This window comes from Rhinolophus sinicus, linkage group LG04, assembly GCF_036562045.2.
Source record: "Rhinolophus sinicus isolate RSC01 linkage group LG04, ASM3656204v1, whole genome shotgun sequence".
Classification (NCBI taxonomy): Eukaryota; Metazoa; Chordata; class Mammalia; order Chiroptera; family Rhinolophidae; genus Rhinolophus; species Rhinolophus sinicus.
Window position 1 is genome coordinate 39,224,816 of NC_133754.1, and position 22,169 is coordinate 39,246,984.

The 22,169-nt window shown below is 34.0% G+C and overlaps 1 protein-coding gene across 1 annotated transcript in view; it reads left to right on the plus strand.

Moving 5' to 3' along the window:
* Positions 1 to 22,169, plus strand: part of GPC5 (glypican 5) — a 1,198,702-nt gene that overhangs the window by 1,007,295 nt on the left and 169,238 nt on the right. The window lies entirely within an intron of this gene.

The window sequence follows — 22,169 nt, forward strand, 5'->3', positions numbered from 1 at the left end:
ATTTCCTTATAGCCCTAACTGCATTTTTATTATGAATGCCTTCACATTTGCATGTACTAAAATACATTTATTATTTGAAATGCAACAGCAAATTTTAAAACATAAATTTGTTGTATGATCAACTTTATGAAATATCTCTCCAATTATTTTTTAATTAAATTTATTGGGGTGACAATGGTAAGTAAAATGACATAGGTTTCAGGTGTACAATTCTATAATAAATCATCCACATATCACATTCTGTGCTCACCATCCAGAGTCAGTTCTGCTTCAATCACCATATATTTGACCCCTTCTACCCTCTTCTACCAACCCTCCTTCCCCCTAACCCTCTGATAACCACTAAACTGGTGTCTGTGTCTGTGAGTTTTTGTTTCGTTTGTTTGTCTTGTTCATCTGTTGCTTTCAGTTTTATATCCCACATATGAGTGAAGTCATATGGATATTGACTTTTTCTGTCTGATTTATTTTGCTTAGCATAATAATCTCAAGATCCATCCATGTTCTCCAATTATTTTTAGGTTGACACATTCTTGACAAAATTGCGTGTACCTATTCATATCAACTAATACATTTAAGTTCAAGTAACATGCATTTTATAAGCACCATGTAGAGTACAGGATGATCAAAATAAGATTCCTCTCCTCAATAATTTCAATTTAATATTGTAGGTGAATCATATATGCAAATTCTAAAAGGAAAAGTGAAATGATTTCTAAAAGAAATAAAATAATTATTAAAGATAAAAATAATCATGGGACATCCAATGTAGGAAAGATCATAGACAAATGACTGATCAATCACTTGAAGTATGATAAGGGTTTTCTGATAATTAGAAAAGTAGATTTAAAAAAAGAAAAGAAAAACAAAGTAGGAAATATCTATCCCTAGGAAAAGAAAGAATTATACTGAAATGAAAAGGAAATAATATACTAATTGACTCTCAGTGAAATAATATTTTCTAGTAAAAATAACGTTCATATTGATTTACTTGGATATTGTGACATTATTTAATTATATTACTAATGAGTCCGAGGAAGACAGCATACAGGGCCCTGACTATTAAGTTCGAGAACTCATCCTAGAAAAAGTTCTACTTACTTCATAACTGAATATCACTACAGTCACCTTCGAAGTACTCCCCGTAGGAAGCTATGCACCAATGCCAGCACCTAGTTCACCCTTCAAAGAAATTTTGGAACTCTTTTTCAGGAATAGCCATCAGAGCTGCCATTTTATTACCCTTGATATCCTGAATGTCATCAAAATGCTTCTTTTCAATATTTCCTTTATCTTCGGGTAAAGAAACAATTCATTGGGGGCCAGATCAGTGAGTAAGGAGGGTGTTTCAATACAGTTATTTGTTTACTGGCTAAAAAGTCCCTCACAGACAGTGCCCTGTGAGCTGGTTCATTGTCGTGAAGCAAGAGCCATGAATTGTTGGTGAAAAATTCAGGTCATCTAACTTTTTCACACAGCCTTTTCAGCATTTCCAAATAGTAAACTTGGTTAACTGTTTGCCCAGTTTGTACAAATTCATAATAAATAATCCCTCTGATATCAAAAAAGGTTAGCAACATCATTGTAACAAGTTTGAGAGTTAACTGCCCGACCTTAGGTAATGCTAAAAATAAATAAATCAAATTGTCACAACAATCTATTTAGAAAGATGGTAATAAATTCCAGAAAAAAATAGCTGTGAAATAGTTCCAAAAGTTAGAGATTAAAATACCAACAATTACATCAAAATAATTAGAAAGATAAAATCAAATGATGGAATAACACCACAGCTACCATTTCAAGTGTTTTGCAAAACAAAACAAAAAAGGAGCGGGGGAGAGGGGCAGAGAGCTGAGCTATATGGCTAGATGAATTATCCGTGTCAAGAGTTGGGAAGATTTTTAGAATATAGGAGATTTAAACATATTTGTAGGCAGAATGTGTGAAGTCAGAAAATGAATACAAATTTCTAATAAAATTGTTGAAAATGTTATAATTTATGGAAGAAGTTGGACTTGTAATGGAGGAAATTACAAAAATGGTTTTCTCTTCCTATACCACTATCTTCCACCCATCCCTGTGGATTTATTTCACACCATCCCTGGACGAAATTTCCAATAGCAGACTTCATAACTCTCCTTAGCATGCTCAGACCTTAAATTGCAGTCTCTTTCTGAAGGATTAAATATTCCAATCCAGTTTTCTAAATCCAAACTCAGCTAATGTAAAATTCCTATTCCAACAGTCATATCTACCTAAGGCAGACCCTCTGTTTTCTGCGGCTGTTCACTCTGCAAACCGCCTTAACAGGATAGTCCCAAGGACTGTCAGTGCTTCTGCTTGTAAGAAAGGAAGAAATGTGAGGAACATATGAAGAACTCTCTTCAAACAGGGTGTATATGTAAATGACATAAATTTACATTTAGTCTCTAGCATTCAAATTTCTATATTTGTAACTAATTTACAGCTTGCCTTTTATTACCTCAGTGATATATCCAGAAATTATTAACCTTCTGGTATCAAGTTTCTATTTCTATGAGAGCTTGTGTCAGTGTGATTTTGACAGACTAATGTTGTCCATTGAGAATTTAGATTAATGAATGTATAATCTCAGGTATTATCTCCAATACAAGTTTACTAATACAAGGCATTAACAATTTTTGATGACATGGATTCCCATATTAAATTAATTTCTTTGATTTTCATTAACTCTGATTGTAAATTTTCATTTCCAGAAAAAGAGTGCATAACACTATAAAATTCTTATTAGCTGGGGTATGACTGTTCTTGGTCACTTAAAAAAAACAATTGCAGAATATTTTTGGGAAATTGTTTGTGGCCATATAACATCTTAGTTGAAGTTGGTTAATGATGGAATTCTTGTAGGAAATAGCTATAATTATAAGTCATAAGTTTTCATGTATACTGTGAACTCAATATTACAACTCCACCAAGAAGAGAAAAAAGATGATAGGTCAAAGACAAAACCTTAGGATTATTAATGTGGAGTTCAGTGGAAGAGCACAAGTAAATTGGACCTGCGCAATTTAGTGTTGGGTCACTGCCCAGTACCCCCAACACACACTAACCCAGTCCTTACAAGACTGGGGAGGATTTGTTTAGTGGACATAATTCATATATTCTTAGCATTAAGGAGAAGACCCTTCCATTCTTTAGAAGTCTTTTCCTTTTTAAGTTATTATTACTTGTCTTTTCTCATCCTTGAAGTGGTTAAGACCTAGAAGTCAAGATTAAGTGTAAACATAGGAAACCTCATCTAAGCTTTTGGTCCCAGGGGCAAGAGGAGTCCTTGAGACTCACAGGTGTTGTCACTAAGGAAGGTCAGGGCTAGGTGGCCATATAGGCCAAAGCTTTAATAATACAGAGTGTAATCCCTTTTTCTTGTGTCACTACTATATAGCTCTTTCAGGAGCTTGTGTCCACCATAGGAATCAGATTAAGAACTCTGCAGTTCCAGATCCCTCATAAATATTTTTCCATCTCAATGCAGGGAAAACACATTCTGTTTTCATTGTCACCACACAAACTCAATCAGTGGAATTAAATCAGGTATCTCAACTTCTCTTTTGCAATGATATAATCATAGTAGTTGTTTTCTACAAGTGTAGTTCTTACTTAGATTAAATAGTAATAGTTTTGAAAAAGTTAAGGAGTACAAATGCTGAATAATATCAGCATCTGAAGAAAAAGTCTTCAAGAAAATGTCCTTGAAGAAAAGTCATTAATTTTTGTGGAAAATACTGCGATTGAAGAGGGAAGTTCATTTCTCAGGTTTCCAGCAGAGCAGTCAAAGAAGGAGATGGACACCAGTTTTCAAGAACTCTGTGCTGTGGGGAGAATCCTAGGTTGGTAGCATGGAATTTAAGGGTATGGAGACTAGTAGACACAGCCCAGAGAAGGGAGGACAAGAGGGAACTCATGCACTGTGAGTGAGTTTTAAATGGGACAGAGGAGAATACTGTGACTTATAGCTATGTGGGGTGAAACTTTGAGGAGAGACAGTGATGCCTAAAGAGGACTGGAAACATTTTGTGCTATGTGCTGTGTTATGAATTGACTCATTGCTGTTTCCTGAAGAGATCATTCTACTAATGACATATGGAAAGAAGATGGAATTAAAATTTTCTTATAATATTTGCCATTATTCTATAATATAATGGATAGTTGATAGCTTAGACTTACAAATAACTTTGACTCCTCGGTCTGCAATGAAATATGTATACATATATGGATTTTACACTTTTTTTTATATTTAGCCTTCCACAGTATGATCAAATAATAATCCATTATGTATTCCCCTGTTTGAAAATGTAAAGTATAATGGTCATTAATTAAATGAAATTAAATAATCCCAATTATAATCAACATTGTTCTAAAATTCCAATTTTTAAGAACATCTTCTTTTGAATCTCAATTAGGCCTTAATTTTCCTTTTCACTGTATCACAAGGAGTGTAAATAAAGTTTGTAAACTAAATATTTTCCTGCCATACAGGCAAACATGTAGCCCTTTAAGAAGAATTATCTTGTCAGATTATTTCCCTTCTAACAGATTGGTCCCAGAAAGCAGGTTTCACCTTTAGTAATTTGAGGGGCAAGGAATACTTCATTTTTTCCAGTGAAGATAGCATGGCATTATTTATCATTTCTGCAATAGCATAATGACTCACTCAGCATGGCAGCTATAGTTTATGGAACCGTGCTACAGCTTGGGTTTGTTTATTGGTTGCACTTTCCAGAGCTTTTCATCATCAAGTTTCATCCCTTAGCCACTATGCTCCTGGGGTAATCAGTGGTCAGGCAAAAATCACATACATGCAAAGAGCTTCTTTCTTCTCATATATTCAAGGACATCAGTACTTCTAAAATATGTATGAGTATATCCTGTTGTATGCTGTATGCTGCAACCATATTTACTGCAACTTATAAAATAAGGTATTTTTATATGCATTAGCAATAAAACTTCCATGAGCAAACCATGATGACACATATTTATTGATTTTGAATTATATAGAGGTTCCCTTCTTATTTTTAGTCTCAACAAATTATATTAAGTCAAAGAACAGTTACAAAGTAGTAATTATAATTCTTTCAAATGATGCACTATAATTTGACTTTAAAATATATTTTATAATTGAAATGAACTTAAAAAATATATCTGTTCTATCTTTTTATTTCTAGTTTTCTATCAGTGACACATATTTTTTTCTTAGGCCATGTATTGTTCTTTTTGACACTCTCTAATACAACGTCAGTGAGGCTGACAGAAGTATCTAGACTGGAGGTATTGAATACCTTCTATGTATGAATCTATTTTAAGCTGTAAGCAGTCTCATCTCAGGCCCAATCTGAGATCCCTCCCCTCCCACCCACTCAACACTAGAAAAGAAAGAGAGAAGGGGCCACAACTAAATTTTCTTCACCTAAAACTCACAGAGAAACTGCTTAGTATATATTATTTTCTATTCTTAAGAAATAATCCTATTTTTCTTTAATTTCAATTTTGAAGATTTATACTTCTCCCAGATTAGAGCTATACCCCAAAGCTTCATGGGAAGTCAGCAAGGTTGGGGATTCTGGCTTTTTCAAGCCCAGTCCTAGCTCTCAGATGTCCATGACAGGAAGTGTAAACAGGGAAGGCAGCAGAATCTTCATCTGATTGGCTACCTCTTGTGGTGATGTATCTCCAGCATCATTGTGATAGCAAAATTGTTCAATCTGAAGGGATGGACATGGTTTTTGACCCTCTTCATCACTGAAGACCAACTTAGAAAGGAAATTGGATCCTCTGTTTGCCTTGCTAAAGTATTCAAAACTTCAACTCCTTGTTCAAGTTGACAATCTCATTGGCCTGGCAGACACTGGGCTATCCCACAGCTCCTGTCATTTTTTCTAACTTGCTTACTTTTTACATGAAACCAGAGCTTCTCAACTTTTTCATCTGACTTGTTTCGCTGAGCATAATAATCTCAAGATCTGTCCATGTTGATGCAAATGGCATTATTTCATCTTTTCTTATGGCAGAATAGTATGCCATTATGTATACATACCACATCTTCTTTCTCCAACCATCTATCAAAGGGCACTTTGGTTGTTTCCATGTCTTGGCCACTGTAAATAAACCTGCAATGAACATTGGAGCACCCATATCTTTATGGATAAATGTTTTCAGATTTTTTGGGTAGATACCCAGGAGAGGGATTGCTGGGTCATATGGTAATTCTATTTTTAATTTTTTGAGGAACCTCCACTCTCTTCCATAGCGGCTGCACCAATCTGCATTTCCACCAACAGTATATGAGGGTTCCTTTTTCTCCACAGTCTCTCCAACACTTGTTATTATTTGTCTTATTGATGATAGCCATTCTAACTGGTGTGAGGTGTTATCTCTTTGTGGTTTTTATTTGTATCTCTCTGATGATTAGTGATGTTGAACCATATGATTTCACTGATATATGGTAAATAAAACTGAAAACAACAAAGGAACAAGACAAACAAATAAAGAAACAGAAACTCATGGACACAGACAATAGTTTAGTGGTTACCAGGGGGTAAGGAGGGAGGAGGGTGGTAGGTGAGGGTAAAAGGGATCAAATATATGGTGATAGAAGTAGAACTGATTCTGGGTGGTGAACACGCAACATGATATATAGATGATGTATTAGAGAATTGTACACTTGAAGCCTATGTAACTTTACTAACAATTGTCACCCCCAATAAAGTTTAATTAATACTGGAAAACAAAAAAGAAACCAGAAATTCTGAGGTTGTCTCCACATCCCCAGAGGCCCTCAAAGTGTTAGGAGTTTTATGGGGATAGTTTCCCACATTCCTTTCAGTCACACTACACCAAATTTCCTTCAAGACTTTTTATATTCTATTCCTGTAGACCTTAGCCTATCTCACGGTTCATACACAATCTCTAATTTCAGTAACCTGTGGGATAAGCTTCTGCTTTGACAATGGTCCTAGAATAAGTGTGTTGACACTTCAGCACAACGAGAAGTAGTCAAGAAATGAGATGCCAGGATTTTTTTCTATAGGGACCCTACATTTTTACCAAGATTTTTTGGTAAACCAAGTGAGCTCCCTCACTTGGTTTTAGAAATGGTAGCTCACCTCCATTCCTTTTAAACAGATGCAACCTGTGGCAGAAATGGATACTTTATTCCCAATAACCTACGTGAGTCTCTTTTTAAATTTACTGGAGGAGGAGAGGGTTGTAAGGAGTGGTGGATGATATAAGGTGATTTGGTTAATTCGACTTAGCAAGAAGGTTTTAGGTCCCAACTGCTGGTGACTAGTTGTCAACTCTGTATATAATCCTGGGGGATTTGTTTCATTTTTCTTAGCTCTGGCCATGGCCCTGGCCCCTAACTTTGTACCTAACTTCTACTTGGTACATAAATTAAACTAAATTAATAAAATAAATTACTGAATTAACTTATGATATGGCAAATAAGCCTACGAGATAAAAATATATAGAAATATTAATACATAATCATTATGATCACAAATATAATACAAAATAAAAAGTATAGAGTATCTTAAATAATGAAGTGTGGATAACCTAAAGAAATGTCAGCAATGATTCTATTGTTCTAGCCCAACTTCAAGCTACTAATATTTCTGAGCCATTAGACAAAGGCCACCTGTGACAGATGTTTGCAGAAATGTAGAATTAGAAAATCCACAGGTCATGAGTACAAAACAATCAATAGGACTGCATTTGTGGCAAATATTAGCAATATAGTGCAGAGATTAGGTATTTTTTCTGTAATTCAGTTGATTCGTATTATCTTCAAATACTTAAAGACAGGTCCTAAAAGAAGGCTTCAAGGGAAACCACAGTAAAGAGACACAGTTCAACAGCAAAAGGAGCAAGAGATGTGACTATTTCTAGTGGCATACCTTCAGGGGATATTTAATTTTTATTTGACATTTGAAGAAAGGGAGATCAAAGGGGCAGGAATTGATACACTTAGAGTCAACTAGAAAACAGAATATATACGACTACCTCAGAATGGGAAAGAGTGATTGGAAAATAAAAAGTAATAAGTATTAGCAGCACAGCCAACATTTAATGATCAATTATGTGCAACACACTCTTCTAAATCATCTTGAATATATTAATTTATTCAATCTGAAAGCACTTTAAAATAACAGATGTGGTAATGATACCAAAGCAGAAACTCATCAGAAATAATCGGCAACAAAATACAATAGTAAAAGAATGTATAGTGGCGACTGTAATTCCTGCTACCTTTCAAAAGATAATCTAAGCCTACACTAGAGAAACAAAATCTTTGTGTAAATCCTTTTATTGGTATTTTGCCATATTTTACCATTTTACTTCTCAGCTTAATCCAAAAGGATTGTCAGGCAAAACCTTTCCTTCATTAGTCAAATTCCTTAATACTGTTTTAAAATCAAGTAAATATTTTCTGACTATGCTTAACAAAAGTATAAGAGATCATCAAACTTCTTGTAATCAAAATGGAGACATAAGAAATCACAGAAACATGATTCTAACACTAGGAACAATTTGAACTGGTCATTTGGAACCCATAATTGTTAAGAATGAATTCTGGTGCTTCAATTTGTCCTGGCTGAAATTTTGCAAAGCAGTATTATATGTAAATATACTCACCCTCTTATATGGAAAGTCAGGAATTACATTTTTCCTTTTAAGTCTGCTAATTTCTCTCTTTATGACAAAATCCGGTTGCCAGTAAAAAGGATGTGATGGACATTCCTTTATTTATCTGGAATATTCTACCTAAGGTTATTATTCCACATTGCTGATCAAGCATCAGTTTTGAATATGAAAACCACTAGATTTGTAAAATAAAAGATAAATACAACATATTTCATATACTGCCTATGAGATTTTCATGAATTCTCTTGATCTTTTAATACTTTTTTTCTCTTTACATGCACAGTGAAATAATACTTTACATTAAAGTATTGAGAGAACTAAATGAGAAAATGTTTGTCCACTGTTACTAAAAATATTAGGGTTCATTATTTATCCAATGGAAGAAAATGGTCATTTTTGCCTTTTCTGATATTCTAAAAAATAACAGTAAAACTCTACTTTTTAAATTAAGTATTTCATGTGTTTTCACAGCTAATGCAATGTCATGATATTGCTTCATGTGTACTCTTTGCATTTCCAGACAGTCAAGGTTTATTTTTTTTCAACTCAGTCTAAAATTAGGTAGAATAAATTTAAAAGGTGGCACAATGTCAAGGAGAATATGTTAAGTATGTAATAACTGTAAAATTCAGCCAGACATGCATTTGCTTTGAGAAAAAGAATCATGTGTGATTCCTAAATATCTTGGACACCTGGAAGGTGATATCACAAATACAATAGATCTCTGTTTATTTATCTGCAATAACGTTCAAAGGTGTTGGTTGACACTTTTGAATGTCAAAGGAGAGAGAGAATAAAATAAGTAAATGTATGCATATGGTTTGGTTTCCTTAGAATTCTGGTACCTGATTGAGTACAAGTAAAACAATATTCGCTCTAGATAAACAAAGCTGGAATAACACAGGGAAGTTAATATCTATTATTCAGTTTGAGAAAAAGCAAACATTTACATGTAAAAATGAGGTCATCAGAAGATTACAAAATCTTTCGTATTGTAATGAAAAAAGTTTTGCCCTCCTTTTTACCCTCGTAGCCCTTTGGCCAATTTGTAGGATGAGTACAAAGTACCAGTGACTGAATCATAATTGTACATTTAATAATTAAACTCTGATGGACTTGAAGAGCTCAGTTTCAGAAGCAACATTTTGGTATTTATTTTTTGTAATAACATAGGCATCTTCAAAATATTTCTATTTTACCTACACTTCTCAGGATTTTTTTTTATTTTTTATTTTTTTTTGGGTAAATCTAGCATAGGACCCCAGAGTGCAAATTAACTGTGACATTACCACTAACTTTTTACTACTTTTGGAGAAGAAAATATGAACTTATTTAAATATAATATAATAATACATTTATATATACTACATATTTATCAATATATATCATGTACACTATATACATGTATACATGTATATAGTATGTATGTATTATATGCAGTATATATTCCAACTCTGTTTTATCAATCTAGAAATATATAAATCCTTGTTCTATTTGTATATAAATGGATGCATTAAGAAAAATATTTTAATTACTACAGCTTTATAATATTTTAATATCAGGCAAAGCAGGTAAATAAGTGATATTAGTACCTGATATATATATATATATGTATTTGTGTGTGTGTGTGTGTGTGTGTGCGCCTGTGATTTTCTTTTTTACCACTTTTAAACTCTTCACTCATTTCCTTTTTTAAATTAAATTTATTGGGATGGCATTGGTTTGTAAAATTACATAGGTTTCAAGGGTACAATTCTGTAATACATCATCTGTATATCACATTGTGTGTTCACTACCCAGAGTCAGTTCTCCTTCCATCACTATGTATTTGACTCCCTTTTCCTCCTCTACCAGCCCTCTCTGGTTAACCTCTTAAAAACTCCTTTCCTTTTGAATCTGAGTAAGAATCCCAAGTTTACATTTGTCATCACTGACTATTCATTCTACTGCTTCAATTCTTCTCTTCATTGTTTCTAATGCAGTGTTTAATCTTCTTCCATATTTCAAGCTTCTGTACAATGTTCCCTTAAACTCATGTAACTCTCTTTTTTGCCGAGTGATTAGTCAGAAAAAAAATATTTGCTGTATTTTTTATTATGGGTTTTTCCATTTAAAAATACTTAACACAGTAAATATTTTTCTTAAATGTGCAAGTGTATCTCTCATAAATATTTTATTCAAGAATAAATTGTTGGGGTGGCTGGTTAGCTCAGTTGGTTAGAGCATGGTGCTAATAACACCAAGGTTGCCGGTTCGATCCCCGCATGGGCCACTGTGAGCTGCGCCCGCCTTAAAAATAAATAAATAAGAATAAACTGTTTATATGATACTTTTTTCAATGTTTCCCTATTACACTGCTAAACATTTTTAAAAATTATTATGCTATTATGTGTGTGTGTTTATATATATGTACATATATATAATTTATATATATAAAGATTTATATATATGTAAAGATTAGTGCATATTGTTTGTGTATATATATACATATATATATACACAAACATATATACATATATATGTATGTATGTACACACACAATAATGTTTAAATAAGGCAAGATCTACATATTCCCTTGATTTTTCATAAACAGAGTATGCACATTTCTTTTGGTTTCTTCTTTATCCATATGATTATTAGCAGAATTCTCAACAGACCTCAGGTTGAAGACTCTGATAGATCCAGGTCTTGATTAGTGTTAAATATTTAGAAGTGATGCACACCTTTGCCAAACTTAGCGTTTTCCTTCTGCCGAGTTTACATTCCTTATAAAGCCCTTCCTCATTTACTAACACTTTTCACCTGTATTGAACTTCTTGGAATACTAGAACTAGAATAGATACAGATAAAAAGAATGGTAAGTTGCAGGACTAAAATGATTGTGACCACTTTTTAATCAAGTCTTGCCCATTGGTCCTGGTCATTAATGGACAAGAGAATTAGCGATGGATTGTAAAATAGAGTGGACTAATGAAAGTGTCATCTATTCTTCTTTTTCCAAAAGGCTTTTATGCAGCTCCTCCCCCATTTTATTAATTAGCCTTCTTACAGGGGTCTGGACAGTCATTAACCAGTATTGTAGTTTGTGGTATTTTAGAAAATATTTCTTTGTGTTTTAATGAAACCCCTAAGAACTTGTAAGAAAGCATATAATAAAAATTGATTAAATGTTGATTTTTGCCTCATACAGATGTTGCATAAAATACATTAGCATAATGAAAATTCTTCTTTCTGACTGAGAGGCATCCCTGTAAACAATCATTATGTCTTGGTTTGCAGTACACAGGTAAGCAGAGAGCTATTGATATATGTAGGACCTAAACTCCTGGGCTTAGATGTGCTTTCTGTATTTTGTTTCCTTGCCCTTCTTGTCAAGCTGTCAGTGATCACTTCACATGACTGAAAATATAACTGCCTTTAGCACTTCCCTCCCTGCTTCTAATCTCCTACTTTGAAGCAGAAGCAGAAAATTAGTTTGGCTGAGAGTCAGAGCTAGCCTGAATGTTGTATTAAGTGGGACTCAGAAGTCTGAAAATGGACTGGGGGGCCTTATTTATGGAAGAAAAGATATAAACTTTTATTTCATTGATCTTTTCTCCTAACTTTTATACTTACAGCTTTGTTTCAAATTTTTAGGTGTGATTACTAGATAAATAAGTCATTATTGTAGACCAAACTTACATATGTGCAACAGATCTCTTGTGTTCTACACCAATGAAAGATACCGCATCTAGTCACCCTTCTCTGCAGTTTCTAGCAAAGTTCCTGGCATATGATAAACATTGAATGAATATTACATTGAATTGAACAAAAATACTGATTATGTATCCCCCCTTCAATATCCCACATGCATCTAAAACTTAGTATGTGGAAAACTAAACTCATCGTCTCATGCTTGTTTTCTACTTAATTTGGTCTTTTTCCCTTCTGTATTTCCTATTTTGATAATAACCCAAAACCTTATCCATTCACATTTACCAGGAGCCTAGGATCCAACCTTTATTTCTCTTTTCCTTTACTACCCATGAGTAATTGATACCAAATCTTGTCTATTTTCTCTCATAAACAGCCTTTGAATCTGTGACCTCCTCTTCACCCTCACTGCCCCGCCTTGGTTAAGACCCTCACAATTTTCAACTTAATTTCTCTTCCATTCCAGTTCATTTTCCAGATTCCTGCCTAAAACTTTTTGAACAGAAATGTAATCATTAAATTTAGCCAATAGTTGAATTTTGCTCTCTTTGACAGACATGGGAATTCCGATAGGCCACAACAGCTATAATTCATAGGGTACAGTAACAGACGAGAGAACATTATACATAGAAAAAACTTGAGAGATTTGAAGAGGGATTTCCTTTTATCTTTATTGGAATACTGATGAAGATGTGTGTGAGGAAACTATCACACTGGGAAGAATCACACGGAAGGAGAAGACACAACAATCTCCAGAACGCACTTAGGGACACAAATAGTTTCTGTTTCTACTAGCCAGAGTACAAAACTCTTGAATCATGTAGGGTACTCAGAAGGGTACTATCTCATTAGTGTGGAAAAATTCTATCTATATTAAAAGCTGTTTGGGTCCCACCAACAAAGCTTTAAAATAAACTTCCAAAGGAGCAAATTATTCCCAAATAACTTACTTGTACCCTAGAACAAAGCTTAATGATATTTAGAAGAATACAAAACTATTTAGCAAAAAAACAAGCTGACATACAATGAAGCAGGAAAATTTGATTCAGAATAAAGAGAAACAAAATCAATAGAAACAGACCCAGAAATAATAGGGTTGATAGAATTAGTAGACAATATTTTTTGTGTGTATGTGTATAATATATACTATATTATGTATAGTATATATATACTATATATATATATGTAAATGGTCAGACAACTAAGTTCGTGAATTCATCCTAGAAAAAGTGCTACATACCTCATTGCTGAATATCACTATGGTCACTTTCAAAGTACCTCCCCTGGGAAGCTTTGCACCAATGCCAGTGCCTAGTTCACCCTTAAAAGCAATTTTGGAACTCTTTTTCTGGAATGTCCTTCAGATCTGTCATCATATCACCCTTGATGTCCTGAATGTCATCCAAGTGTCTTCCTTTCGATATTTCTTTTATCTTTTAGTAAAGAAAGAAGTCATTGGGGGCCAGATCAGGTGAGTAGGGAGGGTGTTCCAATACAGTTGTTTGTTTACTGGCTGAAAACTCCCTCACAGACAGTGCTGTGTGAGCTGGTGCATTGTAGTGATGCAAGAGCCATGAATTGTTGGTGAAAAGTTCAGGACGTCTAATTTTTTTCAGGCAGCCTTTCAGCACTTCCAAGTAGTAAACTGTTTGTCCAGTTGGTACAAACTCACAATGAATAATCCCTCTGATATCAAAAAACGTTAGCAACATCGTTGCAACCAGTTCATGAACTTAATTGTCAGAATATATATATATAGCCAAAATATGTATAAATGTATACACATTTTAAGAAAGGAAAACTATTAAAATTGTAATACTCAATATATACTAATGACAAAAGATGAATACAAATCACATTTGACTTCTGCAATTACGAGAGGAGCTCAAAGTGGTTACCATCAGCATCCAGACACTTCTGATTACAGCAAACTACTGCATGAGCAATGTTGACCAAAGTGTCCCCTGGTGTATACATTTTTTTGGCACCCCTGGTATATATACTCATATGAGTGTATACACACACGCACATGAGGTCTGACAATTAAGTTTGTGAACTTTGTTGCAATGATTTTGCTAATCTTTTTTGATATCAGAGGGATTATTCATTATGAATTTGTACCAACTGGACAAACAGCTAACCAGATTTACTATTTGGAAGTGCTGAAAAGTTGTGTGAAAATGTTAGATGACCTGAACTTTTCGCCAACATTTCATGGCTCTTGCATCACGACAATGCACCAGCTCACACGGCACTGTCCGTGAGGGAGTTTTTAGCCAGTAAATAAATCACTGTATGTGAACACCTTCCCTACTCACGTAATCTGGTCCCTGAATGACTTCTTTCTTTCCCCAAATATAAGCGAAATATTGAAAGGAAGACATTTTGATGACATTCAGGACATCAAGGGTAATACGGTGACAACTCTGATGGCCATTCCAGAAAAAGAGTTCCAAAATTGCTTTGAAGGATGGACTAGGTGCTGGTATTGGTGCGTAGCTTCCCAAGGGGAGTACTTTGAATGTGTCTCTAGTGCTATTCAGCTATGAGGCATGTAGCAGTTTTTATAGGATTAGTTTCCAAACGTATTTGTCTGATCGTGTGTGTGTGTGTGTGTGTGTGTGTGTTTGAGAAGGTAGAGGAAAGCATGAAAGGAATGAATGGAGAAATATGGAAGATATAGAAATGTCCTAAATCAACTTCTAGAGATTAAAATAAAAATCTTAGATGAAAAATACACTGCATACAATTAAGAGCAGATTAGCCATTACAGGAAAAAAAAAAAAAAATCACAGGGCAATAATAGAAACTCTCTGAAATGAAAAAGGGTGGGGGAGAATGGCTAAAAAAAAAATAACAACTCTTTAGTGGGCTGTGGGACAACTTTAAATTACTTAAAAGTAGGTAACTGGTTTTCCCAAAAGGAGAAGAGAGAGAAAGTGTTGCAGAAAATGAAATTTGAAGCAATAATGCTGAAAATCTTCTAAATTTGGAAAATTGAGCTCTCTTTAGCACAATGAAAATAAGTCTCATCTTCTTTTTGAACTTGCTACTGAACTGAACATTGCTAAGAGAAAGTTCACATGAAATAAGTGAGGCTGAAGTAGGCAAAGGAAACCTTCCATTGAGAACTCAACATGGCTTGTTCCTTTGTTGTTTTTAGTTTTATACAGAACATATCAGTGAAATCATATGGTTCTTGACTTTTTCTGTCTGACTTAATTCGTTTAGCATTATAATCTCAAGATCCATCCATGTTGTCACAAATGGCAGTATTTCATCAAGACACACAAATAAAGAACAAAAACTCATAGACACAGGCAATAATTTAGTTGTTATCAGAGGGTGGGGGAGGGAGAGAAGTAGTAGATGAGGGTAAAAGGGATCAAATATATGGTGATGGAAGGAGAACTGACTCTGGGTGGTGAACACACAATGTGATATACAGATGATATATTACAGAATTGTACACCTGAAACCAATGTAACTTTACTAACAATTGTCATCCCAATAAACTTTAAAAAAAAAAAGAAAAATAAACATGAGATGGTTGTAAAAAACTCTAAACTCTCACCAAAAGAATATGTGATGGAGTAAGTGATCACTTGGTTGCAGAGTGAGAAAACAATGAGCTTCAAGATGGGTCTATCAAGGCTTACCCATCCATCTGGCAATATTTCCTGGGATTCATACCCATCTTCTAGGGTTCTTCCCCTGAACTAGTCAGCTTCTTGCTTTCTTTAATAGTCCTCTCCTCCCAGATTTCCTTGGTCTTCTCTAATGTCTACAAAAGTTTCTCCTTTATTGTTTCCTCATAATCTTTATATCTACCTATAAATTACTATGCCCTAAGGGTTAAAGTGTCCATAAAACATAAGTCAATAATACCTGTAAGCTATCTGTTTCTTAGAGACCACCACCACTAACTCTGGTCTGTGTGTAGAGCAAAGAATGTGGGAATGACCACTTGTTAATTTAATTGGAAGAAGAGAAAATAGGGAAAGCATTGATGGAAAAACAAAAAAAAGTTTATAGCTCAGCAATTTCTAGATACAAAAGACTTTTGAAATTCTGATTTTTAGTTTGACATAGTTCTGTGTTAATCTTTTTTTAGATACCAATGTTTTTACAAAATGATTTTGTAATAATTACAGTATTTGGCCAGAACTTAGGTTTATACCACCTAAGTTCTGAGCATAAATAGAGAAGTGACCAAAAATTGGGCATATGTTGCATAACATGTACCATAACTCACTGTTGTTTTTTTTTTACAATATGCTTTAATCTGTTTAGTAAGACATTTTAGTTAAAGGGCATAGACATTATCATAGAGTAACACCAACCACAGAATCAAGAAATGTATCCAGCATTATTTCCAAAATATATTAGAAATAATCTTGTCATACTTACTAGCCCCTAAATTCAGTGATGATAAGCTTTATATTCCATTATAATCTTATTTTTTATAGTGTTATTCTTTAAAGAATAGAATCTATTTTAAAGAGTATCCAACAAAGTAGCCAATCTTTCTTTGTCCCATTCAAGCTAAGCCACAGTTCCCACCTTTTCTGTGCTTGATAAAAATAAAATGAAACATCAAATGGCTATCTAAAGTGGTTTTTAAAAGGACTATATCATAAATCCTCTGAAATCCTACCTGGTTTAAGTACTATGAATACCTTATTCTCTTGAGATGGTAAATGCGTGCCTCACAGAACAGTGTACAAGGTTGTCCATGGAGTCTCATTTATCACAGAGTTATCTGTGGGCATGATAACATAATTTATATACAGTGTTCATTTTTCTCAGGGTGTGGGGGGAGGTCTGGGCATTTTTAATCCAGTTACTCAAAGATTATCCCTTCAATCCTATCTTGTAATATTTTACTCCCAAAGCTTAGCATAAACTGGACTTTGTACTGTGGTAGGGGATTCTCTAGGATCTAGTGAAATGCAGAAGGCATGCAAATCAAATGGGTGTACATGCATGAAGAGTTCTCTCACCATGTCAAAGCCCAGATGAAGGTAAACATTTGAACAGAAAACGTCGTTAAAGATACAAAATGGGAAAAGTTTATGTTCAGGGTCTAGAAATAAAATGCAGCCTAGACTACTTCTTCCTACTCACTGCTTCCAGATGTAACTCTATAAGAGATCCTGAGAACTTGTCTTTTTCTCTCTCTCTTTGCTTATGGTAACTATAAGCAAACCCTGTGCCCAGATGTTGATTTTTAAATACCCATCCCTTCTAAAAGGAACAAGAGCTTCTTGGAGAAATGTCTAATTCCAGGGCTGGGGCAGAGAAGGAATAAGGTAGAAATTGGTACATTTTGGTGTGTCAGAAAGTACGAAAGTTCCCTAGAAAATAATGGGGATGTTGCAATTGGTCATTAGAGACAGCTTTATGGGGTTCCTATTGGCCAAATCTGGGTGCAATTTGACCATCAAAATTACTGAGGACCAAAATGGATTGTAACCCATTGAATGGAGGAGAAAATCATGAGCCTATTATAATAAGTAAATATGCAATAAATAGAGGAGAAACGAGGACTTTGTAAAAACTAGTGGCCAACTAACAAATGTGGAAGGAGTGATGAAGTGAAAAAAAAAATCATTTGCAATCATGAGTGAAGATTAATTCAGAAAAGACACATCAAGGGATACTGTATCTGTGGAAAAAGCTGGATGAGGAGCAGTTTCTCAAAGTGTCTCCTCACAGACTGCTGAGCAGTAGCAGGGGGGGAAATGGTAACTAACAGTGGGGAAAGCAAACAGCATCTTGATCTGATGATCCAAATTAACTTCACCATGATGGGGCACATAGGCACCAAGTGCTTGGGGATGCGATGCCTTGAGAAGGATACCTTAGCAATTCTGCATTATTCTACTTGGGGTTGCATAACCTGAGTCAAATTATGAAGACACATTAGTCAAACCAAAATTAAGAAACATTGTATAAAATAACCAACCTGAACATTTTCAAAAATGCGTGTCATGACCAAAAATCACTAAGACACTGTTGTAAATTAAAGGATGTGAAAGAGATATGAAAATTATAGGTTCAGAATCTGACCCCAGACTTGGTATATACACTACAGATTAAATGAAATATCTTGATGTTAAAATTCCTGAATCAGATCATCTTTAAATCCTTATTTGAGGGTATTTATTTAAGTTTGAAGAGTTGTTACATTTCCTTCTATTTAGTGGTTGGTTTTGAGGAAAGAATTTCTTCAGCTGAAGTGTTTTGATTAATATGTTTTACTATCTTCTATAGTAGCTTTATTGTAGCTTTTGTGGGGTTTTTTTTCTTTTTACTATTTTATGGACAGGGTTTGTAGTTCAAGATCATCCATTTCTATCTATATGGCCAAGTGCAATTTCTTTAATAAAAGATGTTGGCACTTTGGGCAGAAAGAGAATACTTGGTATGTCTTGTTTCTCTTTCATTTTTGCATGGTTTCTTAATTTTACCATCTTACTTTTTTTTCCTTTTCACTGCCATTGACTCCAGATCAACTAGACAATTGACATTGTTTTTCAGAACCATAATTTCCTTCATTATTTCTTCTACCAGACTCCTCAAAGGGCCCAGTCTCAGCCCTTCAAAGCATATTTAAATTATACACCTAGTCTTGCTTTCACAGCTAATGATGACGGATAAATAATATTTCTAAAATGGCAGCTAGAATGTATAATATAAGTATAGAGTAGCAAATATATTATTTTTACTTTTCCTGTGTTTTTGGTCTATGTAAGTGGGAATCCACCTTAACATTTGGCTGATAACTTATTGAAGGTAGTAAAACCAGTTAAGTTTCTCTGAGTAGACTCTTGAACAGCAGGTCTGGTAGCAGGCCTCCCAGGTATTTGTTTTTCCTTTTGAAAATTCAGTGGGCTCTTACCTTTTCGTGGAAAACCAACCTCATCTGTGACTCTTTGATTATTGGCTGCTCCTGGCTATGTTTCATAATGTTTCAGGGCAGAATTACTCTTACGCTGAGTGGTGTTCCCACAATTCTTCTTCATTACATGGTAGTGCAGTGGTAGACTCAACCACAGAGCGATTAAAGAGGACACCACCTCTGTCTACTAACTGAACTGGGTGGGGTCATTACAAGTGAACCACATTTACATTTTAGCCCAACCCTGGAATTTGCAAAGTGTGTACGGAGTTGAATGTGTGCTTAAACAATGTAGCTAGCTAAGTGAACTTAAATGTTTTGTATAGGGCAATGGGAGAAATGTCGGTTTATTTACTGATTTATTTTTCCCTGAAAGGAAAGGATAGAAAAGAAAGAAAACAAGCCAAGAATAAATAAAGGAGAGAGAAAATAGAGAGGCAGTCTATACCCAAATGACAGAAAAATTGAAGCTAGAATCCAGACCAAGCCAAGAGATGTATTTTGAAGGACGATGATTAGCATACAACTGTAGGTATTTGCTACAATGGGCTGCAGTATAATTTTTTGTGTCTCTCTAAAACACCAACAAAGTTTGTTAAAATATATACAATGTGTGTAAGATTATTGTTTTTACCAACATTAAGGAAAGCGTTGTGACAACTGGGTCAAAACAATTAGAATAAGAACTATACACATGGAACAGTTGCATACTTTTTAAAGTAAACTAAATCAGTAGAAGCAGAAACTCAGAAGGAGGGATGACCATAAAATTATAAGCCTACAGATAATTTGCTAAAATCTTGAGAAGGATTTTCCAGCAAATGTGTATTGAAGGCTTAAGGTAATATCATAGTGTTTAAGAAGGAGGTGTCCTTGCTAGGAGTTATTTATGTTTCTACATAGGCCCAGCGCCTCTCACATAGTAGGCTATATATTTGCTTACTAGGAGAGCTTCAAGGTGTTATATCTGTACATGTTTCCTAGTTTTAGAAGTAAGGATCTAGTGGAATCTATTTTAGCATTGCAATGGAAATTACCAAAAATGTATTGAATGTATAGATCAATTTTGGAAGAATTAAAATCTTAAAAATGTTTACCCTTTAAATCCATAACTGTAGTATATTTCTCCATTGCTTTATATTCATGTTTTCTCATAAGTCATTTTTAATTTCCAACATGTAGGTCTTGCATATTATATTAAATCTATTCTTAATAATTTTGTGGTTTTGATATACTGTAAGTGGTATTATGTTTTTGTATTTCTGTTTCCAAATACTTTATGCTCATATATACAAGTATAATTTATTTTTTGAATCTTGACCTGTTATCCTGTGACCTTGAAAAATTCATACATTAATTATTTTCACTTTTCTGGGGAAGAATAGTTTTGTTTCTTCTTTTCCAACCTGCATGCTTTATATATTTTTTTTCTTCCCTTATTGTATTCACTTAGTCCTCCAGTAAAATGATGAATTAGGCATCCTTATCTTATTCTTGACCTTAGAGGAAAAGCACTGAGTCTTTTACAATTTCATATGGTATTCCTATAGCTCTATACTTCTTGTTGTATAGGATTATGCAAAGTTGCTACAGTGAAATAAGCTAACAGAAAGTTTTGTGTATTACGTATCCTGTTAAATAACATTATCTTTAATCATTTTTAATGCATCTGTCCTTTTGGAGTTATTTTAAATACACTCTCTAGTTTATATTTGTAGCACTATATTAATCTCTTTATAAAAATATGAAAGCTAATTATTGACATAGAATATTAGGAATATCATATGCTGCTGTGGACTAGCCAAAGCGAATCTTCCTCCTAGTGAAGATTGAATTATTTGAATTGTTACTATTTATCTCTACCATCAAATAAATATACTTGCAATTATTTTAATATCTCTTCCCTATTTTGATTTGCCCAATCCTTCAACTTCTAATAAAACTCATTTTACTTGAGCTAAAACAATAAATCTATGTCTAGATTTTATTGTTGTTGTTTCTAGATTTGCTATATACATTAAGGAAGTTATATTGAGTCCTTAATATATTTAATACAACAAAACTCTAGTCATTGTTTTCTAGCTAGCTTACATAGACTAAAATATTAATCCCTGTTAAAAATCAGTACTATGTGTTTTGGATGAAGGGATCATCAAAGTTGGGATGTATGTCACTTTTTTAATACCTTAGTTGACTCAGTAGCTCTGAATTGCTTGTTGGGTGTAACTTTCTTCTGAAACTGTTATGTATGAGCTTCCAGTAGGACCACCTTCTCTTGTAATCAGGTATTTATATTCACCAGCTAGACCTATCAATATGCTATGAGCTTCCTTCTGTCTTTATGTGTTTTAGTGATCTTTACAGCTGGAGCTTTCAGTGAACACTGATGATTTATTGCAATAATATCCAGAGAATGTACTACATTTCTTCTCTAATTTAAAGCAGACCTTATTTCTAAATTAATAAGAAAACAGAGAACCACATACATTGTTTTCAATAATCTTGTTGCTGGCATTAGGATACGAGCAAACATGCATGACAATTTCTTCTATAAATTGTTCTCTAATTGTTGTAGATTTTTGTGGGGAACTCAGATGTGTATACCTTTCCCTTATACTCTATCTTCAATAATTTAATTCTTTATATAATAATGAATCTATCCATCGTAGTAAGTGATGCTTTTATTATCCATATTAACTTGCATTTATTCAGCACAAACCCCTATTTGTACAGTCCCACTGAAGTCCTTGGTAATTTTCTATTAAATTGTGTTTTAAAATTGACATAGTCCCTTAAATCAAACTGAGTAAACTGCCAATGATGTGACAATCATATTTTATTTTAAATCCATTACTAGTATAATTTACTTTTCTGCTAAATGGACTAAGTTCCA